The following is a 20,667-nucleotide window of genomic DNA, read 5'->3' on the forward strand; positions in this document are numbered from 1 at the left end:
GCAGACTACTAGTCGGTTAAGTATTTCAGAATAAAACATTTCATTTCCTGAATCTCAAAGAGCTAGAACAGAGCTTTAGTTTTGGGGTAGGCACTATGACAAGGGGGGAGGAAGGGGGTAAACCCCAAGATGTAAAAACTATAACTTGAGAGAGATAATGTGAGAAGTCTGTATGATGATAAAGAAAATAGATACATTGAATATTAAATTGCGAGTATAATAGACTAACATTGCCTGGATTTATTACAAAGCAGGAAAATTTTATCATGAAAGTTTGGAATAAAACATTTTAATCATAAGACTCACAATAGAAAATATTCTATCATTAAAGTAAAAAAAAAAAAAAATTACAATTTTAATTAAAAGAGAAATTGAAAAAAATGTGAATAAGTGACTCTGAAGGACTCACATTGCGAAGATTAGGGTACAGGAGAATATTAGAATTCAATGAAATCAAAATATTTTGCCTATATGCACTTTAATAACATCTCGCCTCAGCGACGCGATGGGAGCCAACGGCGGCGCCCCACCCGGAGTGGCGAGGGGGAGGGGGCGAGCACTTCTCCGGTTGCTTAACCGTCAAATGAAAAATCATCGCCACGCCAATTGCGTAACTACTGTGCCAGGCGGAATCACATTTTGATTCCGAGCCTTATCCACCATTTCCGCTATTATATTCCCTATGGCCCTCCCCGGACTACAACCTTGACGTGGTGGAAGGGCTTGTGCGTTCCGATGACCCCTAGAGCTGTACTGGCGGGAGTAATAAAAATTGCTCCTGGTAGGGTCACCCATGCCAGATAGGTCGAAGGTTAGGAGCCAGACGAAAGGTAGTCCACGCAGCGTCTGTTCCTCAGTGAGGCGGCTGCAATGGCGTCTGACCCCAGTGGGGCGGCCAGTAAGTGATGGTGTCACGTTAAAAACACTATTGAGGAAGGCAACGGGAAACCACCTCAATTATCATTCCCTAGAAAAATATGATGGACAATACAGATATTTTTAGTCCTGGCAACCACGGGGCTCGGCCCAATCGGCCGTGTGTCGTGCCCGGCAGCGGGGGAGGCAAGGCTTCCGCGGTCGTCATCCCACGAAACCCTTGCAAGGGAAAACCAGCAGCAGCAGGACAGAAGACGCAGGAGAAGAAGACCAAATTAGTTAGAATAGGAACGTGGAATGTTAGGACAATGATGAGGACAGGGAAATTGGAGAATGTTAAGCGAGAGATGGGAAGGGGAAATATAGATATTTTAGGTCTATGCGAGGTGAGATGGAAAGATAGCGGGGATTACTGGAGTGATAAGTATAGAATAATATACAGCGGTGGGGACGAGAGCCAACGAGGGATTGCCATAGTATTAAATGAAGAGGAAGGAAGAAGCATAGTCAACATAGAGCAGGTAACGGATAGAATACTACTAGTGGAGATAAAAGCAGAACCGACGAACTTAGTTATTATTCAGGTATACATGCCACCGAGCAACCATAAGGAAGAAGAGGTCGATAGGATATACGATCAGTTACAGGACATGATCGCGTGTGTTCCTGCAGGGAAACATTTGATAGTGATGGGGGATTGGATTGCGACGGTAGGCGAAGGAAGAGATGGTGATGAGGTGGGGGACTACGGTTTAGGAACGAGGAATGACCGCGGGGAGAAAGCAGTTGAGTTCTGCAGAAGACAGGGGTTAGTCATCACCAACACTTGGTTTAGACACCACAAAAGACGCAGGTATACATGGAAAATGCCAGGTGACTCAGGAAGATATCAGCTAGATTATATCCTGGTTAGACACAGGTTTAGGAACAGTGTGATAAATTCCCACAGCTTCCCGGGAGCGGATGCGGACTCAGACCACAATTTAGTTGTTAAGAAATGTAGCGTACGTTTCAAAAAGATAAGGCAGGGGCGGCGAGTTAGAAAATGGAATGTAGAAGCATTGAATGGGTTGAAAAGGAAGGAATACAAACAGGCGGTAGAGAAAATCATGGAGGATGGTAAAGGGCTTAGTACTATGGAAGAAAAATGGGAAATGATCAAAAAAGGGTTGTCTAAAGCCGCAAAACACACCATTGGAACCGTTAACGCTAAAAGGACTAGGAAACCATGGATCACGGATGAGATGATTACAAAGATGGATGAGCGGCGAAAATGGAAGAATATAAATACAGAATTAGGCAAAATGAAGTACAAAGAATTGAACAATAAATTGAGGCGGGCAACAAATAAAGCAAAAGAAGCATGGTGGAAGACGCAGTGCGAGGATATGGAAAGTCTGCAGAGGAAGGGTGAAATCGGTGCGCTGTACAGCAAAGTTAAATCGTTATCGGGAAGTAAGAAAGGAAGAGCTATGCTAACAGTTAGAGATAAGGCGGGTAAGGTAATAGTTGACGCAGGAAAGATCCAAGAGAGATGGAAGGAGTATATAGAAGAACTGTATAGTAAGGAACTCAGACCAACAAAGTTAGACATTGAAAATGACGTAGAGGAAGACAGCTTAGGTCCAGGCATACTAGACAATGAGATAGAAAGGGCATTAAGGGAGATGAAACTAAATAAGGCCGTGGGGGTAGATAACATTCCCGTGGAACTTTTAAAATGCTTAGGAAAATGTGGGAGGAAGAGGCTATATGGGCTGATCCGTAGCATTTATGAGGAGGGAATCTGGCCAAAAGACTTTGTGAGAGCAGTTTTAGTTCCGATTCCGAAAAAGGTAAAGGCCACGTCATGTGAGGACTATAGGACAATTAGTTTGATATCCCACGCAGCTAAAGTTGTTCTCAGGATCATAAACTAAAGGATGGAGAGTAGGGCAAATGATTACTTAGGGGATGATCAGTTTGGGTTTAGGAAGGGGAGAGGTACGCGTGATGCCATTGCAGTAATGAGATTATTAATCGAGAGGAATATAGAACACAACCAGGAGGTATTTGCCTGTTTCGTAGATTTCGAAAAAGCGTTTGATAGAGTAAATTGGGAAAAACTAATGAGTATATTGCAGAAAATAGGAATAGATTGGAGGGAAAGGAGGCTAATCCGCAACCTGTACATGTCTCAGACTGCTCAGGTGCGGGTGGGAAACGGGGAGTCAGGATGGGCAGTGTTAGGAAGGGGTGTAAGGCAGGGTTGCCCTTTAACACCGTTGCTGTTCAACCTGTATGCAGAGGAAATGATCAAAGAGGCATGGGAAGAACTAGAGGTAGGAATGAAAGTGGGCGGGGGATTCGTAAAATCAGTTAGGTTTGCTGATGACCAAGCTTTAGTTTGTCAGTCAGCCAAGGGGCTGCAAGCATTGCTTAGTGAATTGGAAATTCAGTGCGACAGGTATGGGATGAGAATCAATATTAATAAAACAAAGGTTATGCGATTTTCTAGAAAGAAAAAGGCCAAGCTTAACATTAAAATAGGAGGGCAAAAACTAGAGCAGGTAGAACAGTTTATGTATCTCGGTAGTGTTTTGGACCAACACGGTCAAAGTAGCAGGGACGTAAGGAGAAGAATTGCGCTAGGCAAAGAGGCTTTCACAAGGAGGAGGGAGTTGATGACGGGGACTTTGAGTAAGGATGTTAAGAAAAGACTCGTAAAAACTTTGATATGGAGCGTAGCTATGTACGGCGCGGAAACGTGGTCATTGAAGCAGGAGGATAGACGTAGATTGGAGGCTTTTGAAATGTGGGTGTGGAGAAGAATGGAGAAGGTGAAATGGACAGAGAAGAAAACAAATGAGGAAGTACTTGGTATGGTGGGAGAAGAGAGGGGTTTGTTGGGAGAAATCCTGTGGCGGCAGGAAAAGTGGATGAAGGGGGTATTGACCGGCAGTGGGATGTTGAAGACTGTGATAGAGGGTAGAATGTTGGGCAAAAGAGGAAAGGGAAGGAACAGGATAGGGATGTTGGACGGGATGAAGGGAGGAAGAAAGTACTCAGAGATGAAGAGGGACCTGATATAGAGTAGGATGATGGATTTTGTGTTTTGTTAGGAGTAATAAAATATTTGTTTGGTAGTTGTGTCCATCCAAAAACCTACCTTAACCGGTAGATTACCTTTAATAAATAATTCCCTATGGCCCGTATTTTCAATCAAGTCGCGCAGCGCAGAAAAAAGATACTCGAGAAAACGACGCGTTGGTGAGACATCACCGCCCTATTCCACCCACCCGATATTCTGCATGTCAGCGTTTCCACATTTGGATTTCGCCGAGCTATGGAGTTCTTTCCCCGCCTGTAAATTCCTCAGATTACGTAGTAATACTAGGTTTCTTCGAAAATACAGAGGAAAGTCACGTTATTCCGCCTCGCACCTACTTCATCCTCTATTTTCCTCGAAAGTCGATTAATTCAAGTCTACAGCCAGTATGAAAAAAAACCTGCATAAGAACAGTTTCAGATTACATAATGTAAACAAACGTGTCCACTATTTACGCGATAGAAGCGGAAAAATAATCCTCAACACAACTGACGAAGATGAGTTCAAACCCGATGGGTCACTCATCTCTTCTTTTTGCATTAAATATGGATTATCATTAAGGAATTTCGTAGATGAAGAATAAATCCGCGTGCCAGTAAAGTTAGTGATCAAGCATGGAGTCGCAGTTTAAGCAATATAACAATAATTTGAACACGGAATATCCTTCACCAAGACAGGTAGGCGCTACATCGCATTTCGCATAATAGCGGTATCGTCCTGCCTGGATGACTCGTCTTCCCTAACCAGCCATGTACTTCAAGGCAATCATTTAAGGAATCCAAAAAAAATCACACCTACTTTGGAAAAAGACTGCAGAAGCAAAAAAACACTAATCTAAGCATAAAAAATATTAGAAAGCTTTCCATCAAGTGATGATGAAGCAAGGCCCTTCGTGTAATTCCTCAAAGCAAAACCTTTGGCGTGTATCTGCGAAGTAACTACGATCTATCTTATTACCACGTCGCTCGTCCGTTAAAATCCCTTCGAACGAATCGATGCTCCATTTGTTCCAAGCAAATGAATTGATTGCATGGAGCACCGGACTGCAGATGGTAATAGCAAGATTACTTCCACCACAAAACTGTACGAGGAGACATTTAATCACCGCTATCGGATTACATCGGCGCAGAGAAATTAATCCCTTCATTTCCAGTCAGGATTTTCCATTTTACTGGAAACGCAAAAAAGAAAACAACATCAGCCGTGAAATTGAAACCAGACTTTTTTTCTTTTAGCCGCAGAAATAATTATCCTCTGGCCGCATGAAGGTGAGAGGAAATGCAGGCACATGGACCGACCCCAGAATCGTATTCCGCATTAGCATTCTTCCAAATTCACATCTCCAACATTTTCCATTGCGGGCATACTTAGCAAAATAAGCAAGCATGTCGTACGGCTTTACTTTTCCTTCGCAATACGTTCGAAGGGCTATGGAGCCCTCCGAAAAACAATCCTCCAGTCGATTATTGTACAATTTTGTATTTTCTTGATTAATAGTTAAAATTCCAAAATGCAAAACATTTGGTGGCACAAGATTAAACTTTAAAGGTATTTCTATTGTTGAAATCTGGTGATGAGAACTGACAAGGATTTTTTATGATTTTATGGAGAAAAGATTTATGACACTTTCATCATTCATAATAATATATTTTGATGCAATTCCTTAGGCGGGGTCACAAATAACTGACCATCATTGTCATCGAATTTCCAATGCGCCACCGACGCCGTCCTGATGGCAAATTTTTAAAAAAATCCTAAAAATAAATAGGTCCTTCGTCTCCCGTCCTACACCCAAAGCTAAATAGAAAATATTCCGTGCCCATGATCTTGTTTAGTCAAAAGGGAGAACGAAATTGCTGGCGTGGTAAGGGAGAAATCAGTGGAAAGTGTAATGCCGGAGGAAAAGGATCTTCTGGGGAAAGGGGAAAATGATAAGGAAAGGTAATGTGAAGACGTGGGCGGTGAGGGAGGGGCAACACATAGGGAGAGGGAGGGGGGAAGGAAGGATGGCGCAGGAGAGTGGGGGAGGCAGAGAGGGAATGCGGAATACGTACATCGCGTGCGATGTGGCGGCGCAGATGGACGGCGAGGTGGCAGGATCGGAGAGGTAAAACAAATGGGGAGAGCGCGAACGAATTCGGGCGGATTTGAGGCGGTCCGGGCGACCAATTGGGATGAGGATAGGGATAGTTGACGGAGGAAGGAGGGGTTGAGAGGTGGTGTTGGATGAATTGTAGGGGGGGTCAGCAGGAGGAGGGCAGCGGATGGCCACGAGGTGTGAGCGGGGCGGGGCGCGGCAGAGGGGAGCAGGTGGCGAGTCGCCTTGATGACTGCAGTGCGACTCCAGAGCAGGGAGAGAGGAGCAGGAGGAGAAGGGGAGAAGGCGGTGGGGGGTTTGAAGGGAGTGCCGAGAACGAGAAGAGGCCGGACGGCCGACGAGCAGGCGACGAATTTATTCGTCCGCACCAAATTCACGTGGACCGCTCCATTTATTTAACCCTTGTGCCACTTTATGCGTGAAGGATGGCACCGCGTCAAGTGCGAAAGCACGTTTTTCGGCACACCAAAAGTAAACTTAAGATTATTAGCGTCAGATAGCTATTTCTTGGTATTAAACTATTAAACATACTATGGTGATGGGCCGTGTTAACGATAACTCAGGATTTCCGTTTTATATAAAGAGCTAGAAAATATTGAAAAGAGATCTAGCCATGTTAGAAAAATAAAATGTACAAAAGTAGATAATAAAACCAGCCCTGCAAGGGGCCTGCCTGATTCTCAATACCTAAGTAATTAAGACTCAATTCAATGTAAAGGTTCCCAAAAGCAAAATGTATAAAAAACAATTAAATTTACTACATTACGTCCTAGGAATGTATTATTTGCTACTGTATCAGATTGACTGCCAAGTGCATGAGTTAACTTACAATATAAGTCATTGATTCGTAATACGTATCAATGACTTATAGAGCGACTTTTACACCCGATAAGCGAGTTTCTAGACGCAAAACTCTGCTAATTTTGTGTTAACTTCATTACATTTGACATTTTCATGTCCTTACAAAACGTGGCTAATGTAACGGTAATAAATGTGCAACCTAGTAATCAGGAATAGATTTTCGTAAGTATCCACAATTACAATCATTAATTTCCATTCCAGTTATTAGTATTTTCAGTTCTCCATTCTTCGTTATATCGCATAACTCCTTTGTCAACATCCTAATTTAAACTTTTAAGGATTAGCTCCAAAGTTCTTTCTCCTGTGCCCTACCTTTCATTACTCCAACTAATAAGCAACACCATGACTCACAGAGCGGACTGTGAACCTCTTTCAAGCCATCTCACAGTATTATGACTTGCTATTAAAGACTTGGATATTCGGCTAAATCTAAAAACAAATGCGTAGAGAGGAACTTCCAGGAAAAGAAGTCATCGCTACACATACAGACCATGAGAGGCGGATATAATTACAGAGGACTGCGTAAAATATTTATAAGGGTTCCTTTGACATTGGACTTAATAAATCTACATAGCTATATCAAAAAACTTATTTTCATCAAAGGAATAAAGAAGAAATATTCGAATGAAGAACTTAAGCGGAGACACGAACTCATATTATTTCGGCCTCCTCTTTAATAACATCAGAGTATTTTGAAATTAGTGCAAATATAGTTTAACTGAGAATTAGTCAAAGACTATTTATTCAAAACTAATATGATGAAGAAAAAGCATCGATAATTGAACAGAAAATATTAAAGACAAAAATTCACACACGAAAATGACTTGCAAACATCACTTACTTGCAATGGGCAAATTACACTAAACCTTGAGCAAAATGTTAATCACATGCAACGCTGTAGGTGAGACGACAACACGCCGATTTTCAGCCATACTGGCAGAAAACAATTGACACAACTATTCACAATATTCAAAACAATTCCAAATCTCTTGTAATGAGTATCCTGATGATGGGGAGCGAGAAGTCGGACCTAGAAACGTTAACCCGGTTAAAAAAACTAATTCATGATTGTAATCTAAGATGATACATGCATTTTTTTTATTACTGGAGACGTCATCAGGTGCTGAAGCTAGTAACTCATGAGTCAATTGTTTCAAGGGATGTACGCCGGATCACATTATTCTTCCTCATGGCAACGACACTTTCTTTTGAGTTTACCCTCGCTGTCACAGTTAATACGCCCATTAAATGTAATATATTTTGATATTCAACCTTTTTGCGGTGTTTTGCATAAACATTGTAAAGACTTCGAGGTCACACAAAAGTTTCGACGATAATCTACTTGTAATCGGAGTACTATGCCGTCAAAATGCAACATATAAGTTCTTATTCAACCTGACCGATTAACCAATCGTCAATTCTACTAACACTACTCACAGTTATGCAAAAAATAAGTCCTTCAAACGAAAAACTTGCCAAGGACAAGATATCACGATATAGTGGTACTTTCATCCATATTTACAAGCACGTTTTGCAACTTTATAGCATGGTTTTCCCGGAAAAAACACTAGCTCTCACCCCCCGGCATAGAGAGCAAGTTTTCTTTTCTCACATAATCATAAGCAGCTAAACATGTAGCTATTTAAATTCCTACTCAACCAGATTTTGGTACTAAAAAACAAAAAGATTATACGCTTATATGTGTGTATGTTGGTATGTGAGTGTACTCGTACAAGAGAGAAAAAACATTTCCTGAAATCAGTACAGCTTATTTTCAGTTATGCAATGCAAAATTGAGGAGTACACAATGATATTAACTTAATCTAGAACTCGAGGCGATGCAAAACAATGGCAAGTAACATCAATAATTCCATGGTGTGTCCGCCAAAGTGAGAGGAATAGACACCTCGTATTACTTTAAGGGAGGGATGGAGGGATATTCAAGAACTAAAGACTAAGAGTACGATACGAGGTAAGCGTTACGAGAATTAAGATAATAAGATACGAGGTAAGCGTTACGAGAATTAAGACTTCGCTTCTCATACATCGGAATTCCAAGACAAAATGCATGCAAAAATATTTCAGAAATTGTTCAAAACCAAACTTCATTTATAAGATTAATTAAGTGAAAGGCATACAATGAATGCCTAAATCTCCCAAAAAACCGATGTCTCCTTCGTAAGGACTAGAGACTATTCCTTGAGTTTGTAACTACTCGATATCACATTCAACGTAAATGAATTAATGAATGAAGACAACAGAACCCGGCGAACAAAAGAACTGTGAAAGGCTGACATTTTCTCCTCTTTTCCATAATTAAATGCTTCAGGATCTGCCATTGGAACGACCGCTGCTATAAATCATAGCAGAAAACCTGATATCTGAAGGAATTCCATAATCTACTACATGAACTGGCCTTGCTTTTTTATTGCGACAGCAAAAATGTCGCTAATAAAAAAAAAGATTCTGCACTATATTCCACAAGAAATATAATTACAAACCAGATGAGTGATAAAGCAAAATGTGACATTATAGATACTTGATTCGCCATTGTTGAAATCAATAAGTTCATAAAATTATTGAATTAAAAAATTTAATCCCCGAATTAAGAGCCAAATAACATGAACCGCAGGCATAATATATACATCATCTTGGGTGTAACTTTATGGAAGTCTTTCATGTTTAGAAAGTTAGTTGAAAACTGCAATTTCTACCCATTACTTTATTATCCACGCAGGGGAACGGAAGTGGGTGGCAGGTGGTGGGGTGGGGGTTGAGTGGTTGAGGGTTGAGTAGTTAAGGGTTGAGCTCGAAAAAGTCAAGTGAGGAGAGGAGAGGTGGGTGGGGAGGCTAGTGAGGTGTTCCAGCCGCAGTGATTGCTGTGGGAGAGATATGTGAGAATTAGAACTGGAAATAGGAATATGTGCGAGGAGGGAGCTTGATGGGTGCAAGTGTTCGTTAAGTAGTTAGTATCCTTTTCAATTCACAAGACACGATATTTCCTCCCCATCAAATACCTAGCCTGGGTTATCTGAATTGAAGCACTAACAAAAGACATCAGTTAAGTAATTGAAAACAGCCGAGATTATTTTCGAACATCCACACAGGAGAAAGGATACGCCATGGCAAAAGGCTGTACGCCTAAATTATAAGTAGAATGCCGACAAAGAGAGTGACATGATGAAGAAATAGTCTGGTTCGGTGACAGAAAAACTGAAAATACGAAAATAGCGAGAGGGAAAAATAATACACGGAGGAGAGACATGCGTGTCAAAGAGTTGTGGACCCACAGGAAGTTTCTATCAATGAAACCAGCGGTATTCATTCTTCGATTACGCGGAATGCTCCTCATGAGGCGCGGATATGCAGTAGGATATTTACATTTCACATCTATAAAAACAAACCTTCCTGGAACTGGAATCGAATAAACGAACCATTTCTGAATTGATTAAAGTTTCTTAAAAATAGGTCGACTACATTAAAGCAGCGTATTAAATATATGATAATGTAGACGACCAAGATTTTCCTATCTTTCCGTGCGAATATTGGCTAGAATTTAAAGAAACTACGATGAATGATGCGGAGATGTCATTCTGACACCGTTCATACTATTTACAGCTATCGTTTGTGTCAACTGGAATGCACCTTTTTTCAGCATTGACCTTATATTGCTTATCGACCAATCGAGATTCTGCCGTGGAGTGCCGAGGATTCGCCCCTGCCCGCAATGATCAGATCGGATATACGCCACCGGCAATGGTGTATGCATCCTCGGATTGAAGTTTGCCCCCGAGTCAAGGAGCGAGCAGGAAGCAATCAAAGGAGGGCAAACGTTCTTTTTTTTTCTTTTGAGCTTCCATGCCCTTAATAGATGCCATGAAGTCGCGATGCGAAACCCAATGCCTTCTTTAAGCCATCTCTGGTTGTACTCGAGATGAAAAGAGCAGAGATCTTCTCCTTAAAGGAAAAGCATATTTGTTGAAATTACAGTAAAATGGGTATGGAATACCTAGATTCCACATTCAGCAATTACCAACATTTTTCATGGTTTCCTGAATTGAACAAAATCCTGTAAAGAAAAACATGTCTATCCTTTTTCCTTGGCATACATATAAGCTCATTGAAAATTAATCATGTCAAAATGCTTTCCCAGACTAAAAATGTCAAAAATAAGGGATTTCATTAAAATTGAAAAACTATTCACGAAGTAATAACTACAAGATTCACACTTAGTGGATCAAGACCGCTTAGAAATGGGTTTTCCAATGCAATTTCGGTACGACTAGAAATTTTATAAGGTTGCCATGGCGACGACGAAGAGAGATGTGCAGCAGAGCGATCGATCTGAGAATAATGGTGCATCCTGATAAGAGCCTGCCTACTGCCTGTCTATTTAAGGTGAGTGCCCGCAGCATTTAATTTGAGCAGGCTCGGCGCACTGTCGTGACTATTTCCCTTGCGCACCCAAGTACAATATGCCATGGCCTCGACGAATACCGGAACGCTTTCCAGTGCGAACAATTTTAAATATCCCAAACCCTTCTAGCCTCGACTGAAATCCCGATGAGTGTCCAACTGTCAGGTGAGACAGCAATAATCCAGAAACTATCGAAGGCACCAGAAGAAAAAATAATAGTCACGTGAGACCGGCGAATTCTAGACGAGGAAAACTCCTATGCGCGAGTGACACTTGGCGGGAAAATTTCGCTGAATACGCTCGGGAGAATGCCTCCCCAGATTCCCGAGGGGAATGAATGTACGCGCCCGTCTTCGCATCACCATTCGCCGGCCTTGGAAGGGAGGCAGCTTGAGTGGGAGACGGCGCGGCGGCGGGGATAGCGAAGGATGCACAGTGGTGGAGGGACGTGCGACGATAGAAGCTGAACGTCGCGGAGTATTATGAACCCAAGCCAAATGCATATATTTAAAACATACAGATATTTCATACAACGCAGCTGACACAGTTCTAATGTCTGGAGACAAATGTTGAATATGATCTAGGCAATAACAGGGACGAAGACTATTACAGTTTTCAACTTAATAAGTCTTCGTCTCGGTCACACAACTTTCATTTTAATTGGGAATATATTTCGGATAGTTATATGCCCGTGAAAGACCAGGTGCGATTTATTAATCGGTCCAAGTTTTCACTCCATTTTATTTGCGAGTAAATATGTCTCAATGAGTTAAGTTTCCCATTTGCACAAATTTCCTTAATTGCAATGGGATCCAAAATTTGTTTTTGGATGAATGCCGGATGACGCCAAAATTTCACGGCAGACACAACAAATATTTCTTACAAGTGTTTCAAAGCATGGTTGACATTGCCTCCTTTTCATAGGTTATACAACTGTTTAGGACGACGGTTTGCCAGCCATTTAAACAGCCCGGAGATTCACACTGTTGATCACTTCACAGGAATAATTGGAGATGATGATGATTAACCACAAGAAATGGCAAGCGTCGAAGTTCTCGAATAGTAGTAACTCATTGAATTAGACATTTAAGTAGGAGCTATTAACTAAAAATGTTCGATCTAGCAGGTGGAGCAGTACATGTTTTTGGATGAAGGAATGGAGACATTAAGAGGAGAACGGCGATGAGGAAAGTATCACTTCATCTCTACATCTACATAATACCTCGCAAGCCGCCGCAAGGGCGTGTGGCGGGGGGTGTTAGGTCACCAACCGTAAAAAGGAACAATACCACATGCAAAACAACATGGAAAATTACACCCACAGCAGCGCAAACACTCATGCAAAAATCCCTTCATCCAACACTCATGCAAACACATATGCCATAAATCAACAAACAACTGCACCCCAGGATACAGCACGAAAGCCATCCAACAATCACTTACGAGAAGGAAACTGATGAGGAGATATATGCTCCGCACAGAAAAGCTAAGTAAAATCATTAATAAGGAGCGTAAAGATGCATTGACATTAAACCATGGCGAGGAGATGATCCAGCAGATGAGTGTGGATGAGGGTCTTTAAGATTTTTGTGCGAAGGAAAATGGAGATAGTAAGTAATGACATAGATGAAGACTAACGCAGTTTCAACTATGGTGAGAGATGAGAGGAAGTTTCTAGGTGAAAACTGAAGAAGGCGGTGAAAATATTGAGACGCAGTGGGATAAAAAACGGAAAGTAGTAGGGAAAGGAAGAGAATAAAGGCTTTTTAGACAGCATGGAGGAAGGCATAAGGTAAAAAGAATTCAAGAATGAAATAATGTAGGATGCTGCAAGTAGAATATAATAGTGCACAGGGATCGCACAAAACATGACTTTTTACACGTAGAACACATTGTGTGAACCCAAATTATGAGTGAACCCAAATTACATAAATTCATCACGAAACTTGTACTTCTACGGGCCGTCACCGCCTGAAAAACACAAATCTTTCTGTATCGCTTTAATTTGGTCAAAATAATTTTGCATAATATTCTACACACACACACACACACACACACACACTCAATTGGTAGGGAATTTCATCTATTCCATTGTATACTTGACGAAATGCAGAGTGGCCCTTGGCACAAACAAGAAATATTGCATGAATCTCGCACGGCCCGACAGCGAAGTGGAATGCCGTTTATTTAGCCACGCCTTCTCTTTCGTTTTAATTCTTCCGATATCTGCGAAGCGGGCCATCACGCCACTGACATGGACAGGAGGAGGGGAGGGAAGCGAGGAGGCAATTACTCAAAAGAAATAGAACAGTTCGGGAGTGAGTCTACTTCCATTCCATCCCGGCAGGGGGGAGCGCGGGTGCGTTCGTGGCCGAAGATTACCGCTCGCGTCTCCCCGGCCCAGCGGGAGGATGTGCGTGAGGGGAGCGACCGTGCGCCAATTACTCCCTCGCGTTTGCCTGCATGTACACGAATACTACCTTGAACAAAAAGTTCCCGGAATAACCACCGTGTGGCGCTCCCATCGTTCCGATTTGAGTTCTGTTTTTTTTGTTAAATTGGTACATCTGTTGTTGATATTCCCTTTAAATCTTAGTGTCATAACTTGACATTTGCAAAAGTTACGTAGCCAAGAGTACATCTATCTCTGTGTGTGTTGGCGATTTTTTACAATTGCAGAAATGGATTTAAATTTGCAACAACGAACTTGTATTAAATTTTGCGTAAAAAACGGATTTAGTGGCGCACGGACGTTGGAAATGTTGGAAAAGTGTTTCGGCAACGATTCTCTAAAAAAAAACGGTCGTTTACCAGTGGCACGAGCGGTTCAGAAGTGGTCGTGAGTCAATCGAAGATGATGAACGCAGTGGCAGACCATCGACATCGAAAGTCGGTGAAAAAATTGATAAAGTAAAAGAAATGTTGGTCAATAACCGCAAATTAACCATCAGAGAAATAGCGGAGGACTTGAACATTGCCTATGGATCCGCCCAAGACATTGTGGTTAATGATTTGGGTTTCCGTCGTGTAGCAGCAAAGTTGGTGCCAAAAGACCTCAATTTCATGCAAAAAAGAGACCGTGTTGACGTCGCAAAAGACATTCATCAAAAGGATCATTACTGGAGTCGAGACGTGGGTTTATGAGTACGACACGCAATCCAGACATCAGGCAAGTGAATGGCGTTCACCAAATGAGCCGAGACCAAAAAAACCACGTCGTTTTCAGTCAAAAAAGAAGGCAATGCTGACGGTTTTCATGGATTACAACGGTGTAGTGCATCATGAATTTTTGCCAGAAGGCCAGACAGTAAACAAAGAGTATTATTTGGGCGTTATGAGACGTTTGCGTGAAGCAATTCGCCGAAAGAGACCAGAAATGTGGGCAGAAAACTCGTGGATTTTGCACCATGATAACGCACCGTCGCACAGTGCTATCATTATTCGTAATTTTTTGACGAAAAATGCAACAAATACCATCCAACAGCCACCGAATTCACCTGATTTGGCTCCCTGTGACTTCTTTCTGTTCAATCGAGTTAAAAAACCATTATGGGGAACGCGTTTTAGCAGCCGAGAGGAAGTAATGGAAAAATCGCAGGAAGCACTGATGGACATACCGAAAACCGACCGTAACTTTTGCAAATGTCAAGTTATGACACTAAGATTTAAAGGGAATATCAACAACAGATGTACAAATTTAACAAAAAAACAGAACTCAAATCGGAACGATGGGAGCGCCACACGGTGGTTATTCCGGGAACTTTTTGATCAAGGTAGTATATGTATGTAAGCATGCATTTATATGCCTGTTAACGCCAGTGTTACTCGCTGAGGGCTCTACGGCATCGCAATCACGCGTCCCATTGCGTTTCTCGGCAAAGGGGTTAGTCAATGTAGTATCTTAAATGATTGTAAATGAGTCGAGCTGTCGAGATATCAGGTATTCAACGCACAGTTTATGACCAGAGAAGTTGACAGCTCTAAACAAACGCTAAACACATTTGTTTTCAATGGTTGTGTTACCATTCGATTGAATAAATTGGCCGTAATATTAAACACCTTCCTTAATTCACTACAATGTATACAAATATTAACCTTGGTCACTTCATTTCGCAATTAATAATTTTGTTAACCATCAACTAAAAACTACATTTGATTATACATGACCATCCTTTTATTTTCCTTGAGCTTATGTATTAATGGTTGAGCTACTATGCTTCCTGTACTTCACTCATTCATTGATCATCAATCACCATTTATTATTTATTATGCTCACGTTTTGCCATTTTTTAAATAATTGGTGGCCCAACACCACCTGAAACAGGAACATGTGGCGGAGTGCACATAATTTTTTAGTCATTATTTTGGTCCATGAATGCAAGCGCTCCGAGCTAAGCGCCAGGGTTAGTAAAAGGAAAAATATTTTTATTGGGATGCAAATAATATGGTTAAGCTATGGCCAACCAATGAGGTCCACACTGCTTCAAATGATGCCTTTTATAATGTAAAATATAGAATTTAAATAAGGAAAATACCATGCAAAATTCGTTCTCTTCTGAAATAAAATGCGAGCATTAATTTTGAGCGTGCTAGTTATAAGGATTTCTTATTTTTCATCAAGTGAGAACATGTAGCTATGGTCACAAAACGGGCGTCAACCACAACCCAGCCTCTGACAACTTTTCGGTCTGACTGTCGATATGATTTAGTTATCATTGGGTAACCGATGTAATTTTTTTCATCAAAAGAATTATCTAAAACATTCATTTGAGCATCCTTACGTGTCCTCCGGTGCAAAGAGAACATTTTGAGAAGGATCCTATAATTGGGAGAGACATTTAATTGGGTAATTTGGAGCGGCCCAGTCCAGCGACTTTAGCTACCGCCTAATGTATGGGTGTTCCACTTGGTTGCGAGCCCAGCAAGGGTCAAATATGCACACATGGATCCGCTACCCTAAAATAGTTGGCGCAATTAAGACCACGGACGACCTATTCGCTATAAAGTAGAAGGTCTGTAAATTCGCGAGCTCGTAAAATTGGGGCCATATTATTTGGGCATTAAAGTGCACGATAATTAAATCATGTTGTTAGTTTCCTCCAGTAGTATTTCTCAGCAATGTTCTGCTTAATGCGATTTTCAGCAGCGTTTTGCATTTTTTGCACGCTTTCGAAGACATTTTTTTGGCGTTTTAGTTAATGGTTGTGAATGACAGACGTGAGCTTCGGTTTGAGCAAGAAATGAATAATAAATTAATAGCTAAATTTGGTGAAAGTGGTATTGAAATTAGCGTGAACCCTTTTAAGTCTAGGAGTTCAAAGCTATGAAACCACGACGTTTATAAATAGTTTATAAGCTTCCGTGAAGACAGAAAAAATTTTCTGATGATGAGAGGCCATGTTGACCAGTAAGATGGGGAAAATACCAAAAAGCTCTCCAAATTGCAGTATCCAGCGAGTAATTCACTGGCACAATGCAAAGTAAGCCCACATTCACAGGGAAAGTAGTAGTAGTAATTTTTAGGGGAGGCGGCCGACAGCTAAGGTTATTGCCGCATTACAGGGAAAGAAATAGAAAAACTCTAGTGGCATATTGGGTACTAATCAAAAGTGATTCACAGGGAAAATGAGTTTTCAAGTTACAGAAAGAGTCAAACATTTGAATTTGTACAAACCGCGAGGATTTACTAATTGGGAGTCCAGATAAGGTTCCGTGAAAAAACGAAGCGAAAAAGATTGGGACTTTTTGCCAAAAAATCGTACATTATGCAACATGACAGCGCACCTGCAGCCCATTAGCACTTGCCTATCAGCAAAGTTTATTTTCGAGATAACGGAATAACACCATTTCATGCGCAGTATGCGTCAAATATTTAAAGTACACTAAAATACCGTATAAGGCTTATCAATGTGTCACCATATATCATATTGCCACATGATTATTATTAGTATTATTAAAATTATTGATATAGGTGATTTACTGGTTAAGGCAGGTTTTGGATGGACACAAGCAACCAAATAATTCTCGTCTCTCCTAGCAAAACATAACCCAACGTCCTACTCTACAACAAGCCCCACTTCAAATCCGTGTACTACCCCTTCCTCCCTTCATTCCGTCCAATATCCCCATCCCATTCCAGCCCCTTCCTTGTTTGCCTAACATTCTCCCGTCTATCAAAGTCTCCAACGTCCCGCCGCCAGTTAATATGTTCTGCATCCATTTTTCCTGTCACCTTGTACTTTATCCCAACAATCCCCTCTCCTCCCTTACAACTTCCTCGTTTGTTTTCCTCTCTTTTCCCTTTCCCATTTCCCCTTTTCTATCCTCCACACCCACATTTAAAAATCCTCCAAACTGCGCCTATCATCCAGCTTCAATGACCATGTTTCCGCACCGCACATAACTACACACCATATCAAAGTTTTTTTGAGCCTTATTTTTAATATCCTTCCTCAACGTCCTTATCATCAATTCTCTCCTCTTTATGAAATCTATTCCAAACGCAATTCTTCTCCTTATATCTCTACTGCCCATTTTGGTCCAAAACACTTCGGAGATATGTCAACTGTTCCAGCTGCTCTAGTATTTTACCCTCCCATGTTAACGTTTAAGTTAGCCTTTCTCTTTCTGGAATACCGAATAGTGTAGGTTAAAAAACAATTTCAAAATTTGGCGATTCTTTTCTGACTTCAAAAACGCTCTCTCTAAATGAATTTTTTAAATGAATGCAAAACAGTTTTTCGCTTGTCTTTGTTTTCCCGTGACCCCTCGTTTTACTGTCGACATTGTTAGGTAACAACCCACGCTGGACATGCTAACAATAGATGTCGAAAGTTCAGTTAAAGAAAAAAAATCAAACATAGACATCAATCAAAAGGTCAAAAGAAACTCTGTTAAAAGGAGCTCCTAAGCTTCGCACTAAAACTGAACACCGAACTTCAATACCGATTGCCACAGCATGGACGTCAAATATATGAGATTTCAGAGAATATATATATATATATATATATATATATATATATATATATATATATATATATATATATATATATATATATATATATATATATCAACACATACACGAGATGTGTTTAAAAATTAAGGAGACTCTTCAAATTTGGCGGGCAACATACATTCCACTTTCGATTTTTTTGTTGTGTTGGTACGCATGTCCTAAACATGTTTTTACAGTTTCAAAAATATCGCATGTTTAGTTTGTTATTGACAGAAACAAATATTAGACGTGATTTGGTGGGCTCGGCAATTTTCCGCTATAAAAAAATGGATCAAAAAATTTGCATAAAAGGTTTTGTAAAAATGGAATTAAGTGTTCCAAAACACTTGAAATGTTGACAGTGGCATAGAGTGAGTCTGCTCTGAGTAAAAAAACGTTAATAAGTGGTACAAGCTCTTCCGAGATGGTCGAGAAGATGCCAATGACGAATCTCGTTTTGGAAGCCCCAGGCACATCAACACCAGAAGAAAACGTTGAAGCAATGGAAAAATTCGTTTTAATTATGTTATCAAATCACTATTAAAGAAGTTGCCGAGGATACTGGCATATCGGTTGGCTCGTGCCATGCAATTTTTCGAATGTTTTGGGCATGAGATGTGTGTCAGTGAAGTTCGTATATATATATATATATATATATATATATATATATATATATATATATATATATATATATATATATATATATATATATATATATATATATATACATATGTATATATATATACATACACATATGTATATATATATATACATATGTATATATATATAAATATATTTTATATACATATGTATATATATACGAATCCAAAAGAAATCATATCAACAGTCTTAAAACCCTATGTCTTCGTTTTGAGAAATTTGTTAAATCTATTTAATTAATTCAAGTATGCTATTAGACAGAAAATTTATCCAGACGACTCATTTCATTCAACGACAGCAGCGAAAACCACTGAAGCCAAACCAATTACATCGCATGGGACTACGGAAAAGCGAATTCCAGATCAATAGTAAACCATCCGCAACAGGCAATTCCAGGAAACCTGGATTTTATTGTCCCGCCAACTTTTCTCCTCCTATTTAGGAAAGAGAAGGTCGAAATCTTCCTCTTGGAAATCGATCTCTCAATACTTAAGTTCCTGCGACAGAGGACGTACTTGTCGCATCCCCACCTCATTCTTATTGGTACGTTTGGGAAAATCTAGAGTCTTTGATGAATTACTTCGCAGTTGGTTAGCCTTAGAGACTTACTCGAAGCTGTGAAGTATGTGAATGCGTGGGGGCTGGAAAAGAGACTATAGCTTGAGAGTGAGGCTCAACGACTACTACCAAAAACCTTTATCAAGAGGAATCTCCCCTAAAAGGACTTATTAATATTTTTGCTGATTCCAGCAATGAGTAATGTATATGTATGTATATATATATATATATATATATATATATATATATATATATATATATATATATACATTCAAACACGAAATCCCGCCAAACGGCGAATAAATACTCATATATACAGAAACATATATAAGGAAAAGGGATAGGAACACGTATAAAATTCTATTGTGTTCGTCCTTTATACGTGTTCCTATCCCTTTTCCTTATATATGTTTCTGTATATATGAGTATATATATATATATATATATATATATATATATATATATATATCCCTCCCCGGACTACAACCTTGACGTGGTGGAAGGGCTTGTGCGTTCCGATGACCCCTAGAGCTGTGCTGGCGGGAGTAATAAAAATTGCTCCTGGTAGGGTCACCCATGCCAGATAGGTCGAAGGTTAGGAGCCAGACGAAAGGTAGTCCACGCAGAGTCTGTTCCTCAGTGAGGCGGCTGCAATGGCGTCTGACCCCAGTGGGGCGGCCAGTAAGTGATGGTGTCACGTTAAAAACACTATTGAGGAAGGCAACGGGAAACCACCTCAATTATCATTCCCTAGAAAAATATGATGGACAATACAGATATTTTTAGTCCTGGCAACCACGGGGCTCGGCCCAATCGGCCGTGTGTCGTGCCCGGCAGCGGGGGAGGCAAGGCTTCCGCGGTCGTCATCCCACGAAACCCTTGCAAGGGAAAACCAGCAGCAGCAGGACAGAAGACGCAGGAGAAGAAGACCAAATTAGTTAGAATAGGAACGTGGAATGTTAGGACAATGATGAGGACAGGGAAATTGGAGAATGTTAAGCGAGAGATGGGAAGGGGAAATATAGATATTTTAGGTCTATGCGAGGTGAGATGGAAAGATAGCGGGGATTACTGGAGTGATAAGTATAGAATAATATACAGCGGTGGGGACGAGA

General features: G+C 40.6%; 1 protein-coding gene across 1 annotated transcript in view; it reads right to left on the reverse strand.

Annotated features, from left to right (window-relative positions):
* Nucleotides 1-20,667, reverse strand: part of PIP4K (phosphatidylinositol 5-phosphate 4-kinase) — a 146,420-nt gene that overhangs the window by 33,385 nt on the left and 92,368 nt on the right. The window lies entirely within an intron of this gene.

The sequence above is a fragment of the Hetaerina americana genome, unplaced genomic scaffold (assembly GCF_022747635.1).
Source record: "Hetaerina americana unplaced genomic scaffold, ioHetAmer1.1.p SCAF_10, whole genome shotgun sequence".
NCBI classification, from domain to species: Eukaryota; Metazoa; Arthropoda; class Insecta; order Odonata; family Calopterygidae; genus Hetaerina; species Hetaerina americana.